This window comes from Chelonoidis abingdonii, chromosome 4 (assembly GCF_003597395.2).
Source record: "Chelonoidis abingdonii isolate Lonesome George chromosome 4, CheloAbing_2.0, whole genome shotgun sequence".
Taxonomy (NCBI): domain Eukaryota; kingdom Metazoa; phylum Chordata; order Testudines; family Testudinidae; genus Chelonoidis; species Chelonoidis abingdonii.
This window is the reverse complement of record NC_133772.1, coordinates 124,247,231-124,270,655: the sequence shown is the minus strand read 5'-3', so window position 1 is coordinate 124,270,655 and position 23,425 is coordinate 124,247,231. Positions and strand designations below refer to the sequence as shown.

The 23,425-nt window shown below is 43.2% G+C and overlaps 1 protein-coding gene across 8 annotated transcripts in view; it reads left to right on the top strand.

The window, feature by feature from the left end:
- ITPK1 (inositol-tetrakisphosphate 1-kinase) overlaps positions 1–23,425 on the top strand; it is a 237,205-nt gene that overhangs the window by 76,822 nt on the left and 136,958 nt on the right. The window contains exon 1 of one of the 8 annotated variants that reach the window (XM_075065655.1): positions 19,691–19,709. The exons of the other annotated variants lie outside the window; for them this stretch is intronic. The gene's annotated coding sequence lies outside the window, so the exon portion shown is untranslated. Of the gene's footprint in view, positions 1–19,690; positions 19,710–23,425 lie in introns of those variants that run through there. 8 annotated transcript variants of the gene reach the window in all.

The window sequence follows — 23,425 nt, the reverse complement described above, 5'->3', positions numbered from 1 at the left end:
AGGTTTTTAATGTGGCAGACAAAGACATAACAAGATTCAGTGGCTGGAAGTTGAAGTTGGACAAATTCAGACCTGCAATAAGGCACCATTTTTTTTAAAGTAAGGGTAATTAACCACTGCTACAACTTACCAAGTGTCGGGATGGATTCTGCATAGCTTGATAGTTTTTAAATCTAGCTTGTCTTTTTGAAAAGTCAGTTGAAGGGCAACCAGAAGTTATTGGTGTGATGCAGGAATTGCTAGATAAAACTCTGAAGCCTTTTTAAGCAGGTCGGACTATAGGTGATCATAATGGTCCCTTCTGTTCTCCCCTACCCCATGACTCCTGAAATATATGCCCACTCTTGATTGAAGAACGTGTTGTACAGCATCTTAGTGTGCGCGCGCAGGAACTTAAATAGTCTCAAAGAAACTTTTGATATGGGAGTAGTTTAGGTCTGTTTAGAGTATAACTAATTAGCAAGTAATATGGTGTTGGCTATTTACTTTGCATAAGGAATTTCAATGTAAATTATGCATAATCATGTCTGAAAAATCCTCTCTCTCATGGAAACGTTGCCATGAAGATTTTCTGTTTTAGTGCCCAGATACGGTGTCTGTACACCCTAGCTCCAGTGCAGTCATTCAATTAAGCTGAGTGTTTAAAAGGAGGGCTAATGTAAAGTTTACTTAATTATCAGTAGACAGAAATACAGACTGTAGTCTGTGGTGATTGTGAATTTTAATTTCTTTAAAATGCTCTGCAGATTGATGCATTACATTTTTATTTATTGAATCTATCAGGATTGTTTATGCCTTTGCCCAAGAACTTTGTGTGCTTGCAGATGGTGACATAGCAACAGGCTGCAGCATATGATGTTGAATACGAGCAGAGCAAGCCAGGATGATGGACCGTAAAACAATGAGAAACATGTCCTGTTATAGAAAATAAATGGAAATTTAAAAGAAACAATGTGGCTTACTCAGTAAAGAGCTTCACATTTACTTAGTATTTTGCTTTAAAAACTTCTGAATGTCAGACTTCATTGAGGTGTTGTCACCCATTTATATAATAACGATACTTTCCATGTTCTTAGTGCTTTCTCTCCATCTATCTATTGAAATCTTTGTAGGTGCTCCTATGATTTCTGTCACTGTAATTTCTCAGCTCCTCCCACATATTTAAAAAAAATAGAAATCTCAAAGCGCTGCACACAAGTTAATGAATTAATCCTCAGAATTAATCTTTCAGTTTCCCTGGTCAGGGTTCTATCTCCATCGTACAGACTGGGGATCTGAGCACAGAGAATTACATGACTTTGAACAAGTCACAATTGAAGTCTGTTCCAAGTTCCTCTTCCATTCCCACAGACTATATATCCTGATTCCCAGCTCTGTGTTCAAGCCATTAGACGTGCTCTCTCTAGTATGCAGCATTTCTTTCCCATAGATTCATAGTTGAACATCCGAAAGGACCATAGATGATTTAGTCTGAACCCCTGCATAGCACAGGCCATTAAATTTCACCCAGTTACACCTTTATTGATCCCAGTAACTTGTGTTTGACTAACATTCTTGAATGTCTTAATTTGTAGTGGAAGCAAAACTTTAAACATACAATCACAAATCATTTATTCTTTAAAAGTTTCCAGAGGTCAGAGTTCTGAAGACTGAATAAATGGGGCATATTATACACCTTTTAAAATTCTGCTTTATGCTTCAAATATGAGGGCAGAAGATGTTCCTATTGAGTTTTTAGTACAGATGGGACCAAATTGCAAAGTTTGGGTTCAAACTTCACTGAAGTTCAAAGTGTTTGTCTTTTGTTTTGGGCCCAGTTCTCATTTTTAGCAAGTGGATCAGTTTAGACAGGATTTGATATGGCTATATTAGTTACTGTGTTGATGTCATGAATTTCTCAATTTCACATGTAAACAACTTTTTGAATCCACTGTTCTCAGCAAGGGGGAAAATTAGGTAAATTGCTGTCTTTCTTGAAAAGCACGCGTTATGTGGCTACCTAAGCATTTCTCTTTCAGCAGGGGAGGTATGAAGATGATGTTTATGTATGCATGGTATTTTTTGAGCCACAGTTAGGATGTTGGTGGACAGTGAAATACAGAATATTATTACTGTTGTAGCAGTTCCTAGCTTGCATGTTCATATTCAGAGCCGTTCAACATGAAGATGACCCATCCCTTTCGCCAAAGCAGTACTGTCATATGTTTTAAGAGTGATTATCTTGAGAGATTTCATGTATGTGCTTGCAGCATATTAAATGGCTTAAAAGTTATCTTGCAACCTTAGTTTGAGTAACATGGTTCATTACACTACCGATGTTGAAGTTCACAGTTCACTTTGTTGTCAAGATCATGGGTTTGTTCTTCTGAGATAAGCCATAGGTAGGGATATAGGGCAGGTTGAGCGTTGACACATGCTATGTGCTACAGGAGCGTTATCATGGAGAAGTCGAACTGAAATAGTGTTGTAAATTAGTCAAGGCTGATGCCTCGTGCTCTGCGTGGTATATAGAGATTAATGAATGTAGGACTGTTCTTCAGTCTGCAGTGCTCAGTATGGCCAGTAACCTATGGCTGCTATCAGAATGAGGAAGTGTTTGTAGCAGTGAATTTTTTAGATTTTTCCTTGAGGTGTCTTTCTTGCAGATTCTATGTGAGGTTTACCTTAATTTCATTCTCATTGGTTTTGGAGCCATACATGAAACATGACTCTTTCCCACAGGAATTAGCTGGGGATGGAAGGAATCCTACTTCTGAAAATATGAACCTGTTGTATCTTCTACTCCGTTCTCTCATTGTCCTCACTTGCCTCTCATACTTTTGGCTACTGTCACGTGTTCCTGTACTGTGTGTGTGTAACTTTCTGAAGCATACACCATCCTGCCATGGTCTTCACTCTTCTTAAAATAAAACAGTTCACAGATAGTAAAACCTCTGCACATACAGATCCCTCAGACTGAAAGACTATTAAATGATAATCATAGTGTTGAGAATGCTTTATTTAAACCAAGTTTGAAAACATTAGACTGGGGGCAATGGGACTTAGGTGCCTAAATACCTTTAAACAGCTCCTGTGTGTTGTAATTACATTATGGAATGTTTAGGACTTGGGAATTATGTGACTACTAAAAGAAAATCAAGTCATTTTTACCTTTCATGCTCCAAGTCTTCACATCTATTGTGGGTTATCATAAGCCTTTCTCCCAAATCTGGACCTTAGCGTCCAAAAATCTGGGTGCCTAGCATGAACCCCTCTAAGCTCAATTTACCAGCTTAGATCTGATCTCACTGCCACCATCCAAAATTTCCAGGGGTTTTGGCCCCCTTTTTGGTCTTCGCCAAAACCTTCTCCCTGGAGGACCCCAAGACTCAGAAACCCTGAGCCTACAGCAAAGGGAAATAAACCACTTCCCTTCCTTCCTCACTCTCCCACCCAGACTTTTCCTCTCTGGGCTTAACCTTGAAGAGTATTTGCATGCAATCTCTTTTACATCACAAATACCAGAAGCATGTCTCCTTTATTCCACAAGAGACCAAACCCCAAATACAGAGGAAACAGAGATGATACCTATCGTCTTCCCCCTCCCACCAACTCCTGGTGTGCAGAGCTTACCCTCCCATAGATCTAACACTAAAGAGAATCCCTCCCCTTGTTCCATAAACCTACCCAGAGAGAAAACTCAAAACAAGTCTTTACAAAGAAAACTTTATATAAAAAAGAAGAAAGAAAAGGACATTAGAATATAAAACTCTGCATCAAGATGACAATACAGGGCTATTTTGCTTTATAAGAAAATATTAATAACAGTCTGATTCAAAAAAGATATCCAATTTGAAAACATTTCCAGCAAGTTACACACATTTAAATACCCCCAAAACAACATTAAAGCCTATATTGTTTTTCTACCGTTACTTACAAGTGGACACAGAAATTAGAAGAATAGAGAAGCTTCTCATTAGCTGGAGAGGCAGACAAAAGACCCAGAGGTCAAAACTTTCCCTCCCTGACTTTGAAAAATCCGGTTTTCTGATTGGTCCTCTGGTCAGGTGTTTGGTTCCCTTTGTTAATCCTTTACAGGTAAAAGAAACATTAACCCTTAGCTATCTGTTTATGACATGGGTACATAAAACTAGTTCCTTTAACATACAGAACAACCTCTGCTTTTATGTAGCTATTACAGGAGAAGTAGCACTGACTTCTGTAGTTACGGATGTATAATGGTTTTCACTCTGCCTGCTGTTTTCTGTCAACCTGTAAATTTCTTTCTGGCTGAAGTTTTCCTTGGTTGACACTCATTGTCAACAGGTTATTTTACTAGTATAGGTGCACCTGAAATGCAACACTCAAACCATTTTCCACCCTGTTTCAGTACTGCTGTTTTCAACACCTGTAAACATCTTGGTCAAGATTTTCCAAATTGAGTGCTTTAAAGCTAGGCTCCTAAATCTCATTAAATCTCATATGACTGGAATGTTAGCATCCCCGTCTACTGTCTCCTATTTAAAGGGATGGAGTGGGTGAAAATGGGAGAACTAGCACGCTACACAAAATATGTTATCTGTTAGATTTATTGAAAACTTGGAAGAACAGGCTCTTGATTGCTTATGGATCAGCATTCTAACTGACAAAGCACAAGATATGGTGCTGGACACACTATCAAACCTGACGAGAGAACAAGATAAGAGGCCCTATAAGCATCTGGCAGTAATGTGTAGAAAGAAATGTTATCCTATGGAACATATGCAGGAGCTCTTATGCTACCAGTAGTAAATTTTCCTTGTATTTCCTACAAATTACAGATGACTCTGTAAAAAGTATGGATAGAATATGAAGTTTGGAATGTCACCCTGGAAATAAGGTTCACCATTGTAATGCTGAGGTTAACTAACTGTTGGAACAGATTATCAAGGAATTAAGTAGGTTCACCATCGCTTGACATCAGTTGGAAAACAAGATTTCATGTCTTTCTAAAAGGGTTGCTCTAGTTCAAGTATAGAGTGTTGGTCTCAATGGAGGACGTAGTGGCATAAATTCTGTGGCCTGTGCATTGCAGGAGGTCAGACTAGATGATGATATTGGTTCCTTTTGGCCTTAAAATCAATGAAATCTCTATTTAACCTGTGTGACAAAGTTCCTCCTCTGCCTTGGTGGATCCTGCGCTTTTTGGCGGATTTGCTTGCCTGAGAGGTTCACAGACCCCCTCAGTTTGGCCACTTCTGCTAGAGGCTCAAACCTGCCATTCACTCAGCTTACCTCATCACTGGCCAGGAAGGTGGAAAGGGAGAACAATCCTCATAGTCTCTGCTGATCCATTTAGTGGGTTGGTGACAGGCCAGATGCCTTTCAAAATTAGACCCTCCCTGTGGGTTGCTCACAGACCAGGTCAACTCCTCTTGATCAGGAGTTGGGGGGATGGGGGAAACCTGGGCCCACCCTCTACATCAGATTCCAGCCCAGGGCCCTGTGGATATCAGTTGTCAACAATGTCTCCTGTATCAGCTGCGTGACAGCTACAACTCCCTGGGCTACTTCCCCATGGCCTCCCCCCAGCACCTTCTTTATCCTCACTGCAGGATCTTCCTCCTGAAGCCTGATGCTGCTTGTACTCTTCAGTCCTCCAGCAGCACACCACCTTCTCATTCCCTGCTCTTTGCATGCCCTCTACAAACTGATGGGAGGTCCTTTTTAAGTCAGGTGTCCTGATTAGTCTGCCTACCATAATTTATTATAGTATGTTCTTAATAGTTCCAAGTGTCTTCATTAGCTTGCCTGTCTTAATTGGTTCTAGTAGGTTCCTGATTGCTCTAGCGCAGCCTCTGCTCTGGTCACTCAGGGAATAGAAAACTGTTTATCCGGTGACCAGAATATCTGCCTTTGACTACTCTGCTGTACCCATCTGGCCTGGGTCTATCACAGCTGTTAAATAAGTGGCCTGATTTTTTTCCAGAGGTACTGCGTATCTTTAGCTTTGCTTGAGGTCAATGAAAAATGCTGAGTGCTCAGCACTTCTAAAAATCAAGCCGTTTGTTTAAGTGCATAAATATGACATTAGGAGTCCAACTACAGGCACCCATTTTTGGAAATTTTGGCTGATACATTTTCTTCTTTCTAAGTAAGTTCCATTCTTCTTCAATAGTGGCAAACTGTCTCATTGGCTTCAGTTCAGTTGCACCACTTTCATCAGGGCATATTTGACCCTTCGTGTTCAAGTACATTTAAGGAAGTACACAGACATAGGACTTACGTGTTACAAGGCCTGGGAAAACTTTTTTTTTCTTTTTGATTGGTCTGTTTTGCTTCTTTCTCTGTCAGAACACTTTTTACCAGTGGAGAGGGCAACCTTAGCCTGTGTTTTTGTCACTGTGTGTTTTCTGAACAGAACCCCAAGACATGCTAGCTTGATTCCTTTCACAGCAAAGAAAGACTCACATGTTTCTTGCTCTGTAGACCTCATACTCTTTCAAATATAACATGATACATGAAAGTAACAAACCATAGGTGGTAAGAAGCAAGGCAGGACAACTGAGGTGAGGAAAACACTGTTACTCAGTTTGGGGATGCATATGTCTTGATGGCTCTACTAAATGTACCTTTTTTTATTTATGTTAACTTGCTTCTTGGGGTGATGTGGAAAAAGGGAATTTATTTACCAGTTTACTTTGTTTATTGTTTAGCAGTTTTGGCAGATTTAACCTGTTAGTCAATAGAAGATAAAAACCTTGTTAATGTTACTGTGGCCACACTCTAACTTAGTCCTTCATTGATTAAAAAGGTTATGCTGGCAGTAGAATACGCACAATGTAAGTGAAGTGCTAGTCAAAATATGGAAAAAAGTTTGAGACAAACTTTTCTTGGGATGAATAAAAGGCTCTCCCTCCCCCTTTTTTTTTCCCACATGAAGCAAGGTATTTAAGTATTCAAAAAGGGACTTTGACTCTGTGGGAAATGTTCAAACATAGCAGACTTAAATTTAGAATCGTGTAATGCAGTCGCCTAAGGAAATCTTGCCCCTATAAAGCAAAAAATGTGTGTGCTGTTTCTACCACTAACTACTTCTTTAGGCTTCATAAGGAAGGTCTTTAAACTTTCTTACACGCACACCCAATCCCCTCCCTCCCTTCCCCCTTGTTTTTTGTGTTGGGAACCTTTGGCTCCAGTGTGATCCTTCTTTTCAAGGAGAATTTCGTCATGATAATGACATGACAGGAGGTTGAAAATCCCAAGTCACTGCTCCTGCTTTAATAGGAGGGATCTTAGGGCCCCAGTACACAGTCAAAACAAGAGTTTAACAGTAACTTTTCAACTTGCCTGTGTTTGACCTGGGGTACAAGAGGGTTTTGTTTTGTTTGGCCAGTGTGGACGGGGGAAAACCATGGAATAAGGTCTTATTGAAAAATGCCATTGGTTCAGCAGGCTGAACTGAACAGTATTACATCCTGGTTCATTACAGTAGAGCAGGGTAGGCAGCCTATGGCACTCGTGCCAAAGGTGGTATGCAAGCTGATTTTCAGTGGCACTCTCAGGCCTGGTCTACACTACACTGTTAAACCGATTTTAACAACGTTAAATCGATTTAACGCTGCACCCGTCAACACTACACTGCTCTTTATATCAATTTAAAGGGCACTTTAAATAGATTTCTGTACTTCTACAAAACGAGAGGAGTAATGCTAAAATTGATATTACTATATCAGAATAGTGTTAGTGTGGACGGAAATCGACATTATTGGCCTCATTATTTTACAGTAGCTACCCACAGTGCACTGCTCCAGAAATCGATGCTAGCCTCGGACCATGGACGCACACCACCAAATTAATGTGCCTAGTGTGACGCGCAACAATCGACTTATATTATCTGTTTTATAAATCGTTTTAAGCTAAGTCGAATTTTAATCCTGTAGTGTAGACGTACGCCGCACTCCTCTAGCGTCCTGGCCCTGGTTCCAGGGGCTTGCTAAACTTTTAATGTTAATTTTAACTGAAGCTTCTTGAAACATTTTGAAAAACCCTTATGTACTTTGAATACCACAATATTTAGTTAAATTAATAGACTAGCGAAAGAGACCTAAAATGTTAAAATTATTACTGGCACGCGAAACCTTAAATTAAGAGTGAATAAATAGAAGACCCGCACACGCACTTCGAACAGTTGCTTGACCCCTGCAAGTAGATGTAAGACCACTATCTCGATGAGTTTGCTGGCTTTAGATCAGTAGGTGGGCAAACTATGGCCTCCAGACACCGGTCCGTGGACCTCCTGCCTGAACCCCTGAGCGTCTGGCCCGGAGCTAGCCGCGGCCACTTCCTCAGCCCGCGCTTGTTCTTCGCTGTGCATGCTCTGGCCGCAGGTCTGCTAAAGAATCCTGGTCATGTCTGCCGTCAGTGCTTCTGGGGCGAGGCTGTAGCGCCCCGCCAGCCACAGGTTCTCCAAGTAGCGCGGTAAGGGCAGAGGAGGGGTGGAATAGAGGGCAGTGGAAGTTCGGGGGTAGCAGGGCAGGGGTGTGTTATGGGGCGTCGGGTTGGTCAGAGGCAAGGAACAGGAGTGAATGGGGCAGGGGTCCGCGAGGCTGTCTGGAAGGAGAGAAGGGTGGGATGGGTGTGCAGGGGTCAGTCCAGGGTGCGGGTTCTGGGGGTGTTTCAGGAGGGCGGGAAACAGAGAGATCCCGGGGGGTTGGATATGTGGCAGGCTGGGGGTGGCAGTTAGGGCAGGGTTCTGGGGCGTGCAGGGAGAATGGTGATTGATGGGGAGTCAGGATAGGTGGAGGGGAGGTTGGATGGGGCAGCTGGGGGAAGTTAGGGTGGAGGATCCGGGGGTGGTTAGGGGACAGAGAGCAGGGGGGTGGATGGAGCAGGAGGCCTGGGGGGGCCTTCAGGGGGCGAGAAGCAGAGGGGGTCGGATAGGGGGTGGGATCTGGGCCACACCTGGCTGTTTGGGGAAGCACAGCCTGCCCTAATCAGCCCTTCATACAATTTCAGAAACCCGATGCGGCCCTCAGGCCAAAAAGTTTGCCTGCCCCTGCTTTAGATGCTGTGTCCCTGGAGTCTGGGGGAGTTGCAGCTTCATTGTCAATCTCCTGTCTTGAGGGCACCATCAAGGTCTTCCAAACATCTCGAGGAAGTTTTCCCACACAAATAGCAAGCTAACTTGATGAGCTCGTTTGTAACATGAAGAAAAAAATCGGAGGAGAGGGGAGGGGAGGGGAAATCTTTACATAAAGGTCATCTGTGTCCATCTTAAAAGGACACTGAAGGGGGCAAAGAAAAACTTGTCGCTTTTGAACTTCATTTAACCCCTCCCTTTCAGCCACATCCCCACCCCACAACTCTCTAATACAAAAATCAGAGAGCAGGTTTTGTAGCTTGCTCCTATTAGACTTGTATGTGAACTGTAGGTAATTTGTCTCCAAATGTGTACTGTCAATTTTGCATATAGATTAAAAAAAATTTCTTTTAGTATTTTTGCAGAGATCGCTGGTGGGTGCGAATTAGTTCTCACGATGCTCACTAGGAGCATATGGCTTTAGAGGTGCCATTTTTTAAATATCTTCTTAAAAATAAACAATTTTTTTTTAAAGGAAAAAGTCTTGATTTGCCAAAAAATACACACCTCATATAAGGAAAACTTCTAAGCCCTGAAATCCTGCATAGACACTAAATACCTGAAGGGTACTTTTTTGTCCCTTTGAAGGCTGCATAGCTACTCCTGATTGTCCCCTCTCCTGCTGTTCATCTGAAAAGTCAGCAAACCCCTTGATGTGTTCAACATCTTTTAGAAGTCGCTTTGAACTAATCAAAGTCCAGAGGTTTCCAAAAAGAAATGCAGCATGTCTTGTATTCCTTCCTGTCATTTGGTGTCTGCCTGTGGACTCCAAATTTATCACTTCTCATTATCGTGGCTCAAATTAAACAGGAGGAGACTAAGTCAATCAGGAGATGAGTTGCTTTTTATAAGCTTTAGTTTTATTAGCCTGCAAACTCAAAGTTTGGAATGGAAATGCCCCAGTGCAGTGACCTACGTCCTGCTGGAATGGAAGAAAAGGCTGACAGGAAAACAAATCGAGGAGGTGACTGGTTTCTCCTGCACTTGTGACATGATGCAAGAATGTTGTAGGGGTCTGTGTCTGGCTTATCTATGGATTTTATTGTTCTCCTGGGAAATGGCTGACTAAAATAAAAAACTCAGAACATAACTCCAGCCACAGCTGTTTTAAGGCAGCGTGGTTTGTGTTTCAAGCAGGAGGAATTAGAGTTACAAAGCTGGTTTCTTTTTCCACCCAGGCAACTTTTGGACAAATGACTTAACCTTTCTGTCTCTTGATTATGCCTGTTTTCAAAATGGGTGAAATACCTCACTGGGGAGTTCTGAGGCTTTAACTACTCTTCGTAAGGCATTTTGAGAAATGCTGCTGAAAGGTGCTACAGCCCCTACTGTGTGTAAATATAGCTCCCTAGTTTAATCTTGCCTCTATATCACAGCACACCAAATATCTGATTTCCCAGGGTGCTGTTCCATTCGGTGTGCACCACATGGTGCCTGGTGGTGTTTCTTTGACAGCATTAAAGGCCTTCTACATCAGCAGCACTGTTCTGTTAATGATTAGGCATCAGTCTCTCATCCTTGTGCTGAAGATAGGTAGAAATGGTTACAAAAAGAAGAAAAGGAAACCATCCACTTGCCTCAGAAGGAAAAACACTTTGAAAAATGATGGGAGTGAAATACTCCGTTGGCGTTTTGGAAAGTCTTTTTAAAATAATTTGTGTGAGGAACAACCTTTGTCACTTTTTGAAGAATGGCCATGCACTGTCAATGAGTTCTATAGAACGCTTTCCCTGACAGGCACTGAGCAATGGAAAGAGAAGCCCTACTTCCATCTCCTCACCCTCCTGCCCTTGAGCATCATTCATTAATTAGCAAGCTGTCTCAGAGTCCTCTGATGAGACAGTAAAAGAACCAGATTGCACTATCTCAACTCTGCATTCAGCCTCAGGTTAGAAAGCCCTTTCTGAAGTACTTCACCTGTTTGCTTACCGTAGGGCTTGATCATTCCAGCTGCTATTTGTTTTGGGTTTTTTTTTTTTTTTTTCCAGCACCAGCACCCGGAGGTTTTGCAGTTTCTCACATGTTAAAACTCTCATCCTTGTGGATGTTCTGCACATAGTGGTTGGGTTTTTTTTGCTCTAGTGGTGTAGGTATGCACATCAGCTTGTGCTAGCCCCATTGTAACTGGCTGGAGTGCAGCTCGAGTCAGGTGTGGACTAAGTGAACTTAAAATAAGCAGCCTTCTGAAATTATCTAGGTGATCCTGTGTTTCCTTTTTCATTTTAATTACAGTGACAGAGAAGAAAAGTCTTACTAGGGCATCTTGTCCATTTTCCTGCCAGTTGGAGATATTTCCTATCCTGTATTTCCAGTACTTTATGTTGACTGGTTCATTCTGTGCTTGGTACTTTCTGAATGCTCTTCACGCAGCACTGTGTAGCTGCAGGCACATACATAATATGTGGTGTATGCATGAATGTGGGCACCAGAGTCTCTTGCTGCATCATTGTCAGGTGGAGGTGCCCTACAGAATCCTGAAACAACTGAATCAGGATATGCCGTGCAAGCGCTAGTTCCTTAATCTTAGCTGCGTAGTTAATGGTGAGCCAGAGGTGCCTCTGAAAGATTTTATTAGGCAGCAAGTAAAATCTGTTGTGTTTGCACAGGGTATTTCTCATGCGCATTGTACATTTGCAGACGGTTTTAGGACAAAGGGCACACTCTGAGAGCCATTAACTCGCTGAATATGAAAATCAGTCCCATTTTTCCCCGCTTTAAACAATTTGTCTACTGGACTTTTGCACTCAGTGAGCTGGAGTTTTGTTTAATGCTAGTTACTGGTAAAGGGTACGAAGAAACCATTGGAGCCATGGAACACATAACAATACAAAGCACTTAGTAAAATAAATTTTCCCTTGGCATTTTCCATTGTAAATAGCTACTGGGTATGGCTAACAAGCTGGTAATTCACCAGCCCATGCATAGTCACTGACTACTTAATGGAGAGAACTGGATACACAATAATACAAAAAGACCTAGTGCATTTATAATGCACTGTTTTCTGCTGCATTGTGAATGCTGCAGCAAGGCTGTATTAAAAACTTGTTATACTTCAAAACAGATTTATTACTGAAACATTTGGTTACATCAAGGATGGAAAAACATTTATAGCAAGCAGCAAAATTAATATGTATTGATTAAATTGTTCCAGAACACTGGGATCACAAGTCTGTCTAATTTAAATTAATGGCATATGTCACCAGCTACAAAATAGGGCTTTAAATTATTTTTCAAACATAGGAATTATTCCTCAAGATCATTTCCTTTATTACTGGAGGCTTTTTTACCTTCTGTTGTTGCCATTATGCAAGATACAGATCAGTGTTTGGCAGACTTAGGACTCTGACCACCCAATTTCAAGAACTGCACTTCTACTTGACTGATAATGTGAAGAGAAGAACTTGTTCCCACATCCAGTGCCTGGATTTTGTGAGAAATGAAATTGTTGTGGCAAAATGAGAACTTAAGTCCAAAGACCTTCTTGAACTCTCCTAAAATATGCTGAGTTTTTGAAAGAATCTATTGTGATGGAAAAGACCTATTAGATCACTTGGTCTGTTTCCCTGCAGGAATATTCCCTACTGTACGCTTTTCTATTGTTCAATCTAATTTTAAAAGTTCCAAGTGACGGAGCTTTCACCAGTTCCTTTGGGAAATTATTCCAGAACCTAATACTTCTTACTGCCAGGAAGTTTTTCCTGCTCGTCAGCCTGAACATTTCCTTTCTTAATTTCATCCCATTACTCCGAGTTAACATTTCGTACTATACCACCCTGTATAATTTCTATCTCCAACTATGGCTTTATTGCTTTCAGATATTTGTATTCTGTTATATCTTCCAGCACCACATTGCCCTTTTGTTACCACTTGGAGTAGCGGTACACATTGAGGCAGAGAGTTTTAAAGCTAGCTGCCTGGGGAATTCAGATACCCAGTTCATGTTTAAAATTAATTGGGTAATTGGGCATCTGAATCTCTTAGGCAGCTCTGAAAATCTGAATGGTGTCCCTAGTCTCTGTTTGTCAGAGGGTGGAGATGGATGGCAGGAGAGAGATCACTTGATCATTACCTGTTAGGTTCACTCCCTCTGGGGCACCTAGCATTGGCCACTGTCGATAGACAGGATACTGGGCTAGATGGACCTTTGGTCTGACTCAGTACGGCTTTTCTTATGACTCTGCTTCTTCTAGCATTCCCTTGTGTATTGATCTCTCTGGCCTCTTGCTCATTTTTGTTGCTCTTTGCTAGTTTGCCAGTATTTTTCGGGCAACCAGGTGCCCAGAATCAAATGCAAGAAAGAAATAGATCTCATTCTATGTCATTAGCAGAGATCCAAATTCTATATATAAACTCTGTTGTCCTTTTGTGCTCTCCAGATCTGATTTACTTTATAACAGTGTAATACAGTACAATAAATTGCTTTCTCCTCTTTTCCTCCATCCCCCATTAGTGCTTTGGGAAGGTTTTCCTGGTTTAGTTCCCACACCCAATAGTAGAAAGGTTTCTGTTGAGCCAGTGTCGTTCTTTGTATGTTTGCTTCTCTTAGAACAAGGGTATACCTGTAAGTGATGTACACTTCCACTTTCATTTGCTTTATTTTTATTTCTTAGTGTTCTTGTGATTTGAGCCATTGTAGCAAATTTTGAGAACTTCATTTAGTTTTTGGAGTGCTTTGGATTTTGCAGTGTTGGTTGTTGAGGGGTTTAATGTTTTGATACCAGCATATTATTTTTAAATACCTTCCTCTGGAAAATCTTCATGCATCTAGATTTTTAGGTTTCTTCTTCCCCAGTTTTTTTTCTGCTGTGCTATGGAAAGGTGGAAAAAGCCCTCCTAATTATCCACAGTCTTCAGGAAGCTTCTTTCTAAGCGTATCAGAAAAGCTATTAACTAGAATGGTATTAGCACAATGTTAGTAAGGTGCTTAATATCTGTGGTCCCCAGTCCTTTCAGGAATGTCACATGTTCTCTTTTGTCCTGGGATCTGCTCCCGAGAGCTCTTTGAAGGCCAGGGCCTATTCAATTTGAGCCTGCATGCCTTCTGCACACTGGATTGTACTGATTTAATGGGAGTTCTGCTCATAGAGAACTTGCAGGATTGGGCCCTTAATTTTCCTAGTTCAGGATTTTTCAAACTTCATTGCACCGTGACACTCCTCCCCCTCCCTTCTGATAACAAAAATTACTACAGGACCCCATGAGAGGGGACTGAAGCCTGAGCTCTCCCAAGTCCTGCCACCCTGGGGAGAGTGGGGTAAAACCAAAGCCCTTCCGCCCCAGGTGCAGGGGGCCAGGGCCAAAGCCAAAGCCCAAGGGATTCAGCCCCAGACGGGGCCTGTAACCTGAGCCCTGCTGCTCTGGACTGAAGCACTCAGGCTTGGGCTTTCGCCCCAGCAAGTCTAAGCAAGCACTGGCGACCCCATAAAAACAAGGTCGCAGCCCTCTTTGGGGTCCTGCCTCACAGTTTGAGAACCTCTGTCAAGCAGGATCTGACTTGTCTTACAAAAGGGGTTCTTAAAGAGCCTGGTCCCATCTCCTTGCCTTTTATACCCTACTGTGTGTTGTGGTATCTTTCATATGGTTGTTCTTTTATCCCCCTCGTTGGCATTCACAACTGTTAGTCACTGATCGCCTACAGCAAAGATGACAAATGACCATTGTTCTCTTGGAGATGTTCTTGTTCTTCTTTGTCTCTCAGTTTGGTCAGTATTTTTATGTATGGACTTGGGAGCCAGCAATGTTTGAGTAACACAGATTTGTTTTGAACTTCTGATGATTTTTCAGTTAAGTTTTGTTTCCTTGGACAGCATGGGAAGCACAATGTGTTATTTAGTGTTTAACTGCTGTTCCAACCATGAACATTTTGACTATTTGAGGATTTATGGTGAATTGTGAGGAGAATCCCACCCCTTTTTGCAGTTCTCTCAGATGGTATTTTTTATATTAATACCCAAATTATCAAGATGGAGGAGGGATTTTACAGTTGGTAAATGCAACAGTTTAACTTTCATTTTATTTGGATTAATAAAAACTCAGGCATCTGTTTGGCTTTCTTTTCAAATGTCCCGCTTACTGCCCGTGCATTTTTTTTTTTTGTCTGTTTAAAAACAAAACTGTATCCTCCCATTTAAAAGCAACTCCCCTCATTTTTTCCCGCTTACCAGTTTTACCCTTTGTCTGTGAAGGCAGACATCTTGAATTGCTCTGGAACTGCAAACAGATTCTGAAGATGATGCTTCTCTTCATGCATCTGATGTAGTGGGTATTCACCCACGAAAGCTCATGCTCCAAAACGTCTGTTAGTCTATAAGGTGCCACAGGATTCTTTGCTGCTTTTACAGATCCAGACTAACATGGCTACCTCTCTGATACTTCTCTCCATACTACTCTCAATAACCATAATTTACCTTACAGTGGCATGCAGATGAGTAGTGAAGTCTCATAGTACTAAATTCTATACAAACATGCAGTTATGCAAACACAAACCCCGCCCCAAAGAGTTTACAATGCAAGGCTACAGACCTGTGGTAAAATCTGCGCAGGCACAGGGGTTTGCCATAGTGAGCCTAATGCAAGACAAGATACAACAAGTGCATGGAAAAAAAGAACCTCCTGTCCTCCCATTCCCAGGCCCTATGTAACGGTGATAGGACTAAGTGATTATATGGACTAACAATGTGTACGATTAGCAGATTGCAAGTAAACTTCTGAAAATCAATTTGATATCCGTAATTTCCTCTGGGCATGTTCCTAACCATTTACTACGGAAACTATTATTCCAAAGTCTGAAAGGGCATAGTACCAGCGCATAGTCAATCAGTGTATTTATGCTTGAAACACTCAGAACTTTAGGAAAAGGCACTTTTTGCACAAATTAAAATATATAACTGCCAAAACCAATGGTGAAACCTACTTCTTCCTTTTTTTAAAATCTTAATTTGTGAAACTGAAAATTTAGAGTGCAACAGGTTCAGGGCTCAGAGCCCCATGATCCCGCTGCCCCGCGGGGGAGGTGCCGGGGTCTCCCTGCCCCACTGCGGCAGCCAGGGAGCAGCCGGGGTATCCCCATTGTCCATGGCAGCTCGGAGCTTGGGGGCCCACTGCCTCATGCGATGGGCATACCTCACAGCTCCCTGCAGTTCCCAGCCCACTGGGGCTAAAGTCTCTGAGATCTTTGGAAGTCAGATTCCGTGACCTCCATGACAAAATCGTAGCCTTAATTATAATGTAGGGCTCTATGTGGAGAGGTACAAAAGTGAGAACTGATTTTATTTATTTATTTTTAAAATTCTTGGCTGAGGGATGTTCCATTTTCATCCCTTTGGCTTCATTTTTTTCTCTGACTTTTCAGCAGTATGTTGAATAGCTGCCTTGTTTGATGGGAAGTTTCCGTCCTACGGTTTTATACTGGTAGGAAGAGTGGTGAACAAATTATACTTTTCACACATCCTATTAGAAGTGTTGCATTTTGCTGATGAATGAGAGAACTCCAGCCTTGTTTCCCAAGAATTCAAATAGAAGCCAAGTTTTGCTGGCAGCTGGTCCTTTTCGTATGACTTTAGTCATTTGGTTTTGCATAAGTATAGCAGCAGGCATGAGCTGTCCAGTCAACAATTTTTTAAAATATATGCAGTAAGCTAGAGTAACTCAACATTGCTTTGAGGCCGCAATTCAGCAGTCCATCCCGATTCAGCAAGGCACTTATACACATGCTTACCTTTAAGTACGTGCTTATGTCTCATTGATGTCGTTGGGTTTAAGCATATGCTTACATGCTTTTCTGGATTGGAGCCTTCATGAGATCGAAGCACAGAGCCCCTAATGCAGACACTGCAGTTTAAAGTGAGGCAGTCTGTTAAACCTAATGAAAATGCTTACTGTTGTAGAAGGACAGAAAATAAGCATTTCCTTTAATAATAAACTTGAAATCTTGATGCCTCTGAGCACATTTCATCAGTTTGAGAGCTGTACAGTTAGATCGTTTATAACCCTAGCACTTTGCCATTCAAATGTTACATGGAACAAAGGCCCTCGGAGGTCAGCGCTGAAGAGCATTCTCAGTACGGGTAACCAAGCAAGAAGCTGACTCCAGGGCCGTCCCTAGGCATATGCAGCTGCATAGGGCACCATGAAATTTGGGGCACCAAATTGCCTCAAATCTCATGGTGCTGTAAGCAGCTGAGTGCTGCATACGTGCGGCAGCACCAGCACCAGCCCCAGCAACCAGCCCTATCCCTCGGCCGGCCCTGCCTGTGGGCTGTGCCCATTACAAGGAGCAGGGCCGTCCCTAGGGGGGTGTGGAACCCTGGACAACTGTCTCCACTCTGCCTCTTACCCTTCCCCCCCCCCCCGCTTCGCCCACGGCCGACCCCCATTCCGCCTCTTCCCCAGTGCCCCCCCGCTCCCCGGCATGGCAGGAAGCAGAGCGACGCAGCCCCAGCCTGCTTTGCTTCCGTTGCCCCCAGCCCCAGCCATATTGCTCTGGTTGGGGAAAGGACTACCCCCCACTCTCACTGGCGGCGGGAAGCGGAGTGCCATGGCTGGGAGCTGGCGTAGTAGACCAGGCAGCGGCCGGGCTGCTCTGCTTCCGCCGCTGCCAATGAGTCCCTTCCCCCAGACTTCCTCCCCCGAGCGACATGACTGGGGCTGGGGCGAGGGAAGCAGAGCGGGCTGCTCCCAGCCCCCTGCTAATCCCCCAGGTCACTCTGGGCCTGTGGGGCCCCCAAAAGTGGCCCCCCACAGCTCCTGCCTCCCAGACCCTGGGGAGGGGAGGCCTGGGGCTCCACACAGCCCCCCCTCCCGGGGGGCGGGGGGAGCTGCGTAGAGCGCCCAAATGGCTAGGGACGGCCCTGCCTGACCCCTTGGTGTATTACACTATAGGTCACTGCATGATAGGAAGTTCAGATGGAGGAGGCCTCCTCCATTATTTTTCAGTCACTTTCTCTCCCCCTCCGTACTTAGCTTGAAGTTTAGCAATTCAGCACATGCATGTAGATCCTGTAACACTTCCTGTTTTGTAGCTGATAAATTTTTATTGCAACGTGTATCCTCACCAGACCCTGCTGATAGCTGAATCTCTATCTCTGCTATTTCTGCAAGACACACAATCGTACCTCTTGCATCCTGCTCCTGATTTTTCTCCTCTGCTACCCAAATAAGTTGCTGCTCGTTCGTGACATGAAAAACTTGATAAATGCAATATATGGTTGAAGCTTTATACCCACAGATCCATATTCAACTCCCCTATTCTTTCCCAGACAAATGGATTATTTCCTCCTAACAAAAACATAGACAGAAACAATTGGAACTGTGCTAACATCTTTAATAGGGGCCAGCTGGGTGTCACACCTCAGTTGTTTCCTGTCTCTAGACAGCTAGCGGGGGTAGCCTACTGGTCAGGAGGACTGAGGACTGCTGATAACTGAACTGACTGAAGAAAAGGAAGATGATGGTTTAGCATTCCTGTTTAGGCAAAAAGGGCTGGCTAGAGATGAGGGACAGAGTTAGAAGAGACAAGAAAGCAAAAGGGAAAGAGAGCAGTAGAAACAATCCAAATCTCCTGCCAATCTTGCATAATCCAATGACTGGAAGGTGAAGTTAGAGAAATACACACTGGAAAGAAGGGGGAAATTTTTTGCAGTGAGTAATTAACCATTGGAACAATTTACCTAGAGTCATGGTGGATTCTCCATCATTAGCCATTTTTAAATCAGGATTGGATGTTTTTCTAAAAGCTACACTCTAGGAATTATTTTGGGGAAGTCTATAGCCTGTTCCATCCAGGAGGTCAGACCAGCTGATCACAATGGTCCTTTCTGAACTGAGAATCTATTAATCTCCTCCCTCCAGTACCAGAAAAATCAGAAAATTGACAGCCAGGCATCAAGTATAGTTAGGTTCTTGTGTAAAGGATTGCTCAGTGTAGCATAGTTTTTGTTGCATTGCCAGCACCACTGAGAGGAACCCAGCCTCGGAAACTGGCTTACCATCTCCCACTGGGGAGCAGTTTTCTTGCTGTTGAGCAGAAACCTGCTGTGTCCAATGTAAACCTGATTCATGGGAACTCTTTTTTCCCCAGTCACCTGTAGTCTTCAATTCAATCTTTCTGCACTAATCATTTGAACAGGTATGAAATGCTAGGGAGGTGGTGGTGGTGAATTTGGGGTTGTGCACTGTTCCTGTTTCTGCAGCTCAGTTCATTAAAGATCCTTGTTATATGTAAGAGGTCTCTTAAGTTCTCCATCCTAGCAATAGCCCATTAGAATCCTGCAGTAAATTAAAGTGGAAGCTGCTTCTCTCTCCTGATTTTTTTAATAAGAAAAGAGCTTTGCATTTGTAAATTGCAAAATGGAATTTGGCTGGAAAGTTACAAGTGTGCGTGCACAAAAGGGCTCAGGATGTTTTGTTTAGACTAGCAGTAAGTGTGGGCTGCCAATTAACGAACTGAATGGAGGTTTGTTACAAAGCAGGCTCCCTTTTTATGCTTTATAAATTTTAAGTGACAATGTCTAGATATTGGGTTGGCAACCCTGACAGAAATCCTCTCTCCACAGAGCAGATACAGTGCTGGCAGGTACAGTGAAAGCTTCTTCCACGCTACACCACCAAGGTATCTTAATCCTGATTTAAGGGATAATTGCTCATAGTGAGGTGACACTGAGGTTTGCAATGTGAGCACGTCTACTGGTTTGAGAACAGCTAATTTCACATATCTCTTAAATGTAATGGGCTGGTGTGTTCAGCTCTTAACCAAAAGATTGGTAGTTCCAGTCCACCCAGGAAAACAGCCCATTTTTTCAGGGTGCTCAGATACTACAATGATGGAGGCTGTGAAAGAAATTAAATGGAAGATGCCACAGAGATAATGATTTTTAGTCTCTATGGGAGAGGACCAGACTTGGATTAGCAACATGTTCTGTTGTCACATTAGAAGACAAAATTGACAATAGTCTGGAGGAGAGAGGATGACGACAACTCTCACCTTTCTGATGAATGACCCACACCGATTTAGGATGTGTCTACATGGCTGGAAAAAAAAAGTCCTTAATTTGGGGACCTCAAGAGGTCATCTTGTCTAGTTCCCTGAACTCATGGCAGGACTCAGTATTATCTAGACAAGTGGTCTCCAATCTTTTTATGCCCAAGATCACTTTTTGAATTTAAGGGCAATGCAGGATCTACCCTGGCCCTTCTGTGAGGCCCCACTCACTCCATCCCCCCATCTCTTGGTCACTTGCTCTCCCTCACCCTCACTCACTTTCGCTGGGCTGGGTTCGGGAAGGGGTTTGGGCTCTGGGCTGGGGCTGAGGGATTCACAGTATGGGACAGGGCTCTGGGCTGAGCCTGGGGCAGCGGGTTGAGGTGTAGGAGGGGGTGACGGGTGCAAGCTCTTGGAGAGAGTTTGGGTTCAGGAGAGGGCTCTGGGCTGGGACAGAGTGTTGGGTGCAGGCTTTGGGAGGGAGTTTGGATGCAGGAGGGGATACAGGGTGCTGGCTCTGGAAGGGGGGTTAGGGCTGGGGCTTGGGGTGCTGGCTCTGGGAGGGAGTTGAGGGTTGAGTGCGGCCTCCCGCTAGGCAGCACTTTCCGGTGGCTCCCGGTTGGTGGTGCAGTGTGGCTGCCACTAAGGGAGGCTCCTTGCCTACCCCAGCCCAATACCAGTCCCGAAAGGGGCCAATGTACCCCTGAGGCCCTGGGGGCGGGGGGCAGGCGGCATGTGGCTCTGTGTGCTGCCCCTCTCTGCAAGCACCGCCTCTGCAGCTCCCATTGGCCACAACTTCCCATTCTTGACCAATGGGAGCTGCGGGGATGGTGCTTGCAGGCAAGAGCAGCATGTGGAGGAAGACTCCTGTCCCACCGCCCCTGTAGCCACACTGGTCACTTCGCCACCAGAGATCACAATCGACTGGGAGATCCTCTAGGATCAACCAGTTGATTGCCATTGACAGGTTGGTGACTACTGATCTAGGCCATCCTGGACAGGTGTTTGTCTAACCTGCTCTTAAAAATCTCCAATGACGGAGATTCCACAACCTCCCTAGGCAATTTATTTCAGTGTTTAACCACCTGACGGTTAGGAAGTTTTTCGTAATGTCCAATCTAAACCTCCCTTGCTGCAATTTAAGCCCATTGCTTCTTTTTATTCTCGGAGGTTAAGAAGAACAATTTTTTCGCTCCTCCTTGTAACAACCTTTTATGTATTTGAAAACTGTTATCAGCCTTCTCTTTTCCAGATTAAACAAAACTCATTTTTTTCAATCTTCCTTCACTGGTCATGTTTTCTAGACCTTTAGTCATTTTTGTTGTTCCTCTCTGGACTTTCTCTAATTTGTCCACATCCTTCCTGGAATGTGGCATCCAGAACTGGGCACAATATTCCAGTTGAGGCCTAAGATAACCTGCATTCGTTAACTCAGGTTAAAATAGCAGTGAAGGCTTGGCAATTTGGCTTTTAACTTGGATTACCAGCTTGAGCCAAAGTCTATAGGGCAGCCTGGAGCTGAACACAAGCTTCTAACCCGAGTTAAAAGCTGAGTTGCTGTGCCGTCACTGCCATTTTAGCCCTGGTTAGCTAACCCGAGTTAAGAATATACATTTTTGGTTTTTTTGCAGTGTAGCCGTACCTGTAGAGAGAGAGAGAATCAGAAACACTAGCTGATAGTCTGACAGCCTGGTGAAAGATACTCTCTGGTAAACATGTAAGAGCATAAGCTCTTTCTACCTCTGCATCTGAAAGCCTGATTCTCCACTGTTTGATCTTAAGAGCCAGGTCCATTAGCTTTTGAGGCAATAAACTTCTGTATATAGTCCAGTTGTGTGCTGACTGGGCCACAAACCGGCTGCAGGTTGAGAACCACTGTACTAGAGGGAGACAGCCACATTGTGGTAGACCTCATGTACCCCAGGCTACCAGTAACTTACCAAACTTCCTCTGTCAGAAAGCTTAAAAGCTGGCCAGCTGTGCTTTTTGGCAGTCCAACTGTGTTAGTTTTGTTTTGATTTTATTCTTTCTGCCTTCTACCAGGTTAATTTATAAGTGGAACTGGATCTGGTGTCTGTTGAAGGGGCACCATCACTTTAAAGATCCTGTTTCTCTCTGAAAATGTTTTACCTACTGCTGTGGTAGCTACTGCCAAGACTACTTTAAATGAAAGGAATTTAAGGGGGAGGGCAAGCACCCCTTTCCTCCGCTAGCCCCTCATTTCTTGCTATTCTTCCCTGTTTGTTTACTTGCTACCTTTGACCCCACTTTGTCACTTTCTCCCCTGTACAGGGAGTTAGTTTCTCCTGTTTTTGTGGGCCTTTCAAACAGCAAGAGGGGAGAGAAAAAAGATTAACGAGGAAATTAATAGGATTAGTAGGAAAATGTGACTGTAAACACAGCAATTAGGTACTGTCCGAATGCCCTTTCTGAAACTTAACTAAGCTTTTAAAAAAAATTAAAATTTAAAAAATCTTTAAAAAAAAAAAAATTGGAATTTGGTGCATCTGTCTGAGGAGACATAAATAGACATCTAACATAAGGGACACCAAAGCAAGAGTTAAGAAATTGCCTGGACACATAGCCAAAGGAGTTGTTGCGACTTCCCTCTCCAAATGGCAGCACGAAGGACATGGATGAGGGGAGAGGCAGATTTTTGTGGAATGTCCCAGACTTGGCTAAACCTAGACTTCCAAGTAACCTTATTACTCAGACCTATATTGGGTTGTGCCTCTGGTGATCTTTTCCCATTGGCACTCTATTTTTAATGGAAGTGAGGAATGCAAGCTTGAAATGTGTAATTTGGAACGCGAGAATGTGCAGCTTTGATCTTTTCACCTATCCTCTCTAGCCTTTCCCTTTAGAAAACAATTCTCAAATTGCTCCTTGATCACATACGGTCTTGAGTATATTTTCACCGCAAAATGTGGCATAAATTATACTGGTGCTTAATAACCATGTGTGCTGCCTCAAGAAATGAGGGAGAAAGGGGAGACTAAATTAACTGTGTGTGTGTGTTAATTTATTACTTTTGTGAACCCCTTTCTTAACATAAAGTGATCACAATATGTAGGATTACAACAGGCCAAATTCCACACTATTATTCTTGTAAAGTCTGTGAAGATCAAGGTTGGAATCTTGGCCCTGTTGAAGTTGGGGCAAATCTGCTATTGACTTCTGTAAGACCAGCATTTCTTCCCTAGTGTCTCTACTTTACTGAATGTGCAAGTCCTATTAAGTCTATGATAGAATTTATTTGCATGCATGTGTCTGAGGGAAGGATTCGACGCTAATAATGCATCTTATATTAACAAGCACATTCAAAGAGAACAACCATGAGATCGTGT